Below are 6,006 nucleotides of genomic sequence, written 5' to 3' on the forward strand. Positions count from 1 at the left end.
ATAGCTCCCGGAGGCCAATACCGTCGAATTGCGTCCACACTAACCCAAATTTGACCCGGTGATGTCGATTTCAGCGCTAATCCCCTCCTCCGGGAAGAGTAAAGAAATCGATTAAGAGCCCATTAAGTCGACAAAAATGGCTTCGTTGTGTGGATGGGTGCAAGGTTAAATCGATCTAACGCTACTAAATTTGACCTCAACTCATAGTGTAGACCAGGGCTAAGTTGGCGGGCGAAGCTCTGCCACTGACTGATGCTGTCCACACCGGTGCTTAGGTCAGTGTAACTTATGTCACTCACCCCCCTGAGTGACATAAGTGGTAGTGTAGCTGTAGCCGTAGCCTTTTTTAAAACCAGGTTTTTCCTTTTTTTGGTGTGAGCTACACTTAAAGAATGATGAAAACAAGCATTAACAGCAAATCTGTGACAGTGTTAAATCATTTATTTCTGAAATGGAAATTCCTACATCCTTCCTGAACCACCATCTATGGATGTGGGGGAGTGGAGCACAAAGCATATTTGCCTTACATTCACACAAATAGAGACTTGGAGTCTGAAAAAACATTAAAAAAATTCTGTGCGTGTTTGTGTGTACACAACCCAACCAATAAAAAGCTCCAAATGTCAATTACCTTTTCTTTTTTTGTACATACTGTCAAGCAGTAAACAGAAATTAGCAGCTGCTGCAGTGTTTTATTCAGGATGTATTAACTGATGACTCATCAGATAATTCACAGCCCAGGGTACCAGTTGTCTCCTCCCCTACAGAGGGAAACACTATTTTAAACAGAAAGTTAACCACCAAGGACATCACAGGAATGCCAACATGTATCAAAAAAAGAGAGAAGCTTTGATGAAGAACTCCCTCAGGGTTTAGAGAAGGGCAGTGCTTAATTTGTAATGAAAGGTGCCGGAGCTGAATAATTTTTTTTACATTCATAACTGATCCAGCAAGCCCAGAGGTGCCGGGGCTATCAACTGCCAAGCCTAGAGGTGCTAGGGCTCAGCCCTGGCACAAATTAAGCACTGGGGAAGGGTGTGGTCTCAGGAGTCTATGGCAAACTTTTTTTAAATGTTCAAAATCAGGAGCAAGCAATCTACAGAAGAGGAAAAAAATGATTATATACAACGTCAACCCACTCTTTTCCCTTCACAGCACGGCCTTGTATATCATTAACGTCCTCTTTCTCAGCAAGAGGAATCTGCATTGTATTACTTTAACGTCAGTATTTGGTTAAGATTTATTTTTATCCATCTTTACGCGAAGATTGGGGATATGGTCCGATGGTTTCTTTAGATTCTTTTCAACATGTAATTAATGAGGCTACCACTACAGCTTTGGCCAATAGGCAAGCACTTATTATACCCACAGCAACCCAGTTCATTCCCCCAAATGTTGAGCTAACTGCACTCCAATCCCTTACGATTAAATATTAAACTATTCTCCAGTACATCTTGCAATACAATTATTTACTGATGGCATTATGGAGGAGTGTATTGCAACTCCATAATTAAGACCGGCAGCAAAGTGACTCAACACCAGCTAGAGCACAGCCTCCTGGCTAGGAGCAGCATTGAAGGGTTTTGTTCTCTGTAGTCCTCCTGCTCGGGTCCACTAGTGGTCCTCTTTTGCATTGTGACTCAGCCTTCCAGCTGGGTTACCTTTGGTCTCACCCCGTTTGGGGTAAATCAGGGTTTTCATCTAGTACTCCCAGGCCCTCACACAGTAGACCTCATCCAGGCCCAATAATCCTTCTAGCCCAGGGGTGGCCAACCTGTGGCTGCGGAGCCACATGCAGCTCTTCAGAAGTTAACATGTGGCTCCTTGTATAGGCACCAACTCCAGGACTGGAGCTACAGGCGCCAACTTTCCAGTGTGCTGGGGGGAGCTCACTGCTTAACCTCTGGCTCTGCCCCAGGCCCTGCCCCCACTCCACTCCACCCCTTCCCGCCCCCTCCCCTGAGCCTGCCATGCCCTTGCTCCTCCCCCTCAGAGCCTCCCAGCTGATTGGGAGGTGGCGGAGGGAGCAGGAGGCACTGATAGGGGGGCTGCTGACTAATTACTGTGGCTCTTTGGCAATATACAGTGGTAAATTCTGGCTCCTTCTCTGGCTCAAGTTACCCTCCCCTGTTCTAGCCTCTTGTGTCTGGGATCTTCTGGCTAGTTTTTCCTATGAGGAGGTAAGGGAACCCAGCCCTCCCTCTACCCAAGGTTCAAGCCCAAGAATCCTTGTGGCAAGTGATTAAGGTCTGTTCGGTCAGAACTCTTGCTTCTTCCTGGGGCTACTTCCTACAGTGCATCTACCCTCTCCTCAGAGAGCTCATATTCTCAGCAGCAGCCCAGTTCCTAGTCTCAGTCCTCAAGGTAACAAATGAAAAGAAACCAAATTAACCCAAATAAAAAGCAGCTCCACCTTCTCTGTCCTACCTTGAGCCTCCAGCCATCTGTCCTAGTGTTTGGTTTTTGCATTTAACCTAAGCTATCTGGGTGCTCTACTATACTCCTTCCTAAAAGCTGAGGATGAACACTCTGTTCCCCTCCCCGCATTAGAGCTTTCTGAACTGAGCTTCTCGCTTTTGAAGGCTCCTCTTCCAAGACTGGCATGCCTCGCAGGTGTGGGGTTGTCTGAGCCCAAAGCTGCTCTTTAACCTCTTCATGCCTGGTGCAGGGTTGGTACATCTGTCACAAAACCGAATGGAATTTCCATTCTAAGCTGCATTTTTCTAGCTCCCTTTAAATTTTGGTTGGCATAACCAATTTGTTTTCAAATTGCTTGGCTTAAAAGTCAAGCATGAGAGGAATTTTCCCTGAGAATTTAGGAAGTGCTACTTAAATAAAAATTACTCAAGGTTTAAGTTTTTCCCTAGTCCTGTAATTTTGCAGCCCATGTGTTCTCCAAGCTCCCAGTGTCAAACACAGAGACAGCATCTCACATACTTGACACTGGGCATTTCTCAGGTCAGTTTTCTTGAGCGGTCATATGTCCTTATAACTTGGAGCCATAGAGAATAGGAAGAGATCAAACTGGACAAATTAGTTTAATTATCCTGGAAAGTGCTCTGCCTCTTTGGTACTATTCTTATAATTCTGCAGAGGGGAAGCCAGGAAGGAGGGGAAGATGTGTGGATTGCAGAGGAGACACTCCCCCATGTCTCCTACTGCTCCCTGACCTCTGTAGAGAAATTCCAGGGGAGTGAAGACTGATTCCATCCTCCATTCTTCCTGCTGTTTCCCAGGCTCCATGCAGGGGGTCCAGACTCCCTCCGCATTATCTCCTCTCCTCCCCATAAGCCACAGTAGGCTCTTCAACTGTGGAGGCGATGATGCAAGTTGTTGGGCTTGATAACGTCACTTATAAAACAGGGAAGCATAATTCTCTCCACTGCAGGAATCACTGAGTGAAATTCTCTGGCCTGTGGTACACAGCAGGTCAGACTAGATGATCCAAGTGGTGCCACCAAATCTAGGAAAGCCATTCAACATTCCACAATAGGCTCATCAAGGCTTATGATCCTAATTAGGCTCATGGGGTGGCTGACAAGTTGGGGGTAAGGTAAGAAGCAGATTCCTGGGGAGTGAAGTATCTCTACCCTTCAGGGGCAGCAGGTGTGTACAATTTTTGGTGGTGCCCAGAACGGGTCCAAGTCCCGTCCCCCCCACACCTGCCTTGTAAGCTGATATATATTTTTGTAAATAATGTAAAAATGGACCGGAAACAGTAAGCATTTAACAGTTTCCCTATATTGCACAATGTCGGGGATGAGGGGGAATGAGGGCTCTGGCTGGGGATGAGGGCTCTGGGGTGGGGCTGGGGATGAGGGGTGTGGGAGGGAACCCAGGGCTAGGGCAGAGGGCTCTGGCTGGGGGTGAAGGCAATGATGGAGCTGGAGCTAGAAAGGAGGACTCCACAGTCCCCCCAGCCCTCTCCCCTGCGGCAGCATACTCACCCAGCACCGTCACTGCATGTGCTCCTAGGGGCCGGACCCCTCTCAGGTCCAGGAAGCCCCCTTGCCGCCCCTGTGGTGGGTGCCGGGGGGTGGGGTGGGGGTGGAGGGAAGGCTGCTATCATGTGTGTGCGCCTCCTCTCCCTGCCGGTGGCAGTTGCCGCCTCAGCCTGCTGCTGAGCGCAGCACGGAGCGGCAGGGCAGCCACCTGCTCATAGAATATCAGGGTTGGAAGGGACCTCAGCAGGTCATCTAGTCCAACCCCTTGCTCAAAGCAGGACCGATCCCCAATTTTTGCCCCAGATCCCTAAATGGCCCCCTCAAGGATTGAACTCACAACCTTGGGTTTAGCAGGCCAATGCTCAAACCACTGAGCTATCCCTCCCCCCAGGGCGCAGGCAGGGATACTCCAGGAAGGTGTGCGGAGAGAGACCCCGGCCCCAAACACTGGTGGAGCTGGGCCCCTGTGACCTGAATTTGCTGGAGCACAGGCACCACAGGCCCATATAACTCGCCACCCCTGCTACCTTTCCAGGGGTGAAAGTAAGCCGGTACGGCGTGCCCGTAAAAAGTGGCCACTGGTACTGGCCCATACTCCGCTGATGTTAAAGTGCTGCCATGGCAAAGGACCCTGCTTAAAATGCTGCTGCGGCAGCGCTTTAATGTTGTTGCCCCTTCCCCGCCCCCCCCGGGGCCATTGCCGGGGGCGGCAAAAGGAGCAGCTGCCCTGGGGCCGTGATTTATAACCTGCTGGTAATAGCTCACCTTAACTTATCACTCTTGTTATAGTGTGTATGGTAACACCCATTGTTTCATGTTCTCTGTGTAGATAAAATCTTCCCACTATATTTTCCACTGCATGTATTCAGTGAAGTGGGCTGTAGCCCATGAAAGCTTATGCTCTAATAAATTTGTTAGTCTCTAAGGTTCCACAAGTACTCCTGTTCTTTTTTGTGGATACAGACTAACACGGCTGCTACTCTGAAACCTGTCCTTATCTAAAGGATCTTTTCCATTTCTAAATTTGTCAATTAGTTGCCATAGAAAATTCTTTGTGAAATTAATGAAAACAATTTCAGTAGGAAAGGAACACTATCATTCTGCATCATTTCAGACAACATATTGCTATAGCTGCTCTGGTTAATTCCTACTATTAGCAAAATATTCTTGTTGGAGAACAAATCTAATATATTATTCTGTAATAACCGGAAAGCACTGACTCCAAATATTTTTAAAAGCACAGTATTTTGCTATTATCTTGTTTCAGTGACAGTAGCAATATATATATTTCCCTACAAACTGTTTTTCCTGTCCATGTGCTTCCTTTGCGCTTCTATTAGGAAAGAATCTAAACGCACCCTAGGGAAACAAGTTGAAAGAGAACCCTTTTCACAGTCTGTTTGTGAAATAAAACACTCCAGAAGAGGGGCAACTATTGGTAATATTAACTGGACTAGCTTGGGTACCTGCCCAGTGTGGACCAAACAACCAGGGAAAACACCAGAATTGTTTGGCCTAGTCACTGCATTGAGACGGGGGGGGGGGGGGGGAGGGAAGGTGACTAGAAAAGCAGTGGGTCCCCTTTGGTCCTCATCTCTTGCTGGGCCATGATTCCCTCTTCTCGGCCGTGACCCGACACCCCCCCCCCCCCCCCAAAAAAAAAAAAAAAGCACAGGCAAAGCAGTGACTACTTTAGTTCACATTTTGTTCTGGGGTTCAGCTTTCTCCCCCATACAGTCTGCAAAGCAGCAACACCGTCCCCCACAGCCCCTCTCTGCCCTCCACGGCACTGACTCCAGCATGTGTCACTATCTACCTGCCCCAATGCAAAGCAGTTTCCCCTCCCCCTCAGCTCTCCTCTGCCCCAGTGCAATGCTCCCCTCCCCCTCGGTCCCTCTCCGCCGCCCTACATCCTCCCCGAATACAAAGCCGTGGTCCCCCGGCCCTGGCCGCCCCCAGCACAGGCAGCCTCGCGCCCTCCCGGGTACTCAGATCCAGCAGGCGCCTGCCCAGGCGGTTGTCACTGCGCATGCCTAGTGACAGCAAGGGAGGAGGCTCCAGG

Source organism: Natator depressus, chromosome 14, assembly GCF_965152275.1.
Source record: "Natator depressus isolate rNatDep1 chromosome 14, rNatDep2.hap1, whole genome shotgun sequence".
Classification (NCBI taxonomy): domain Eukaryota; kingdom Metazoa; phylum Chordata; order Testudines; family Cheloniidae; genus Natator; species Natator depressus.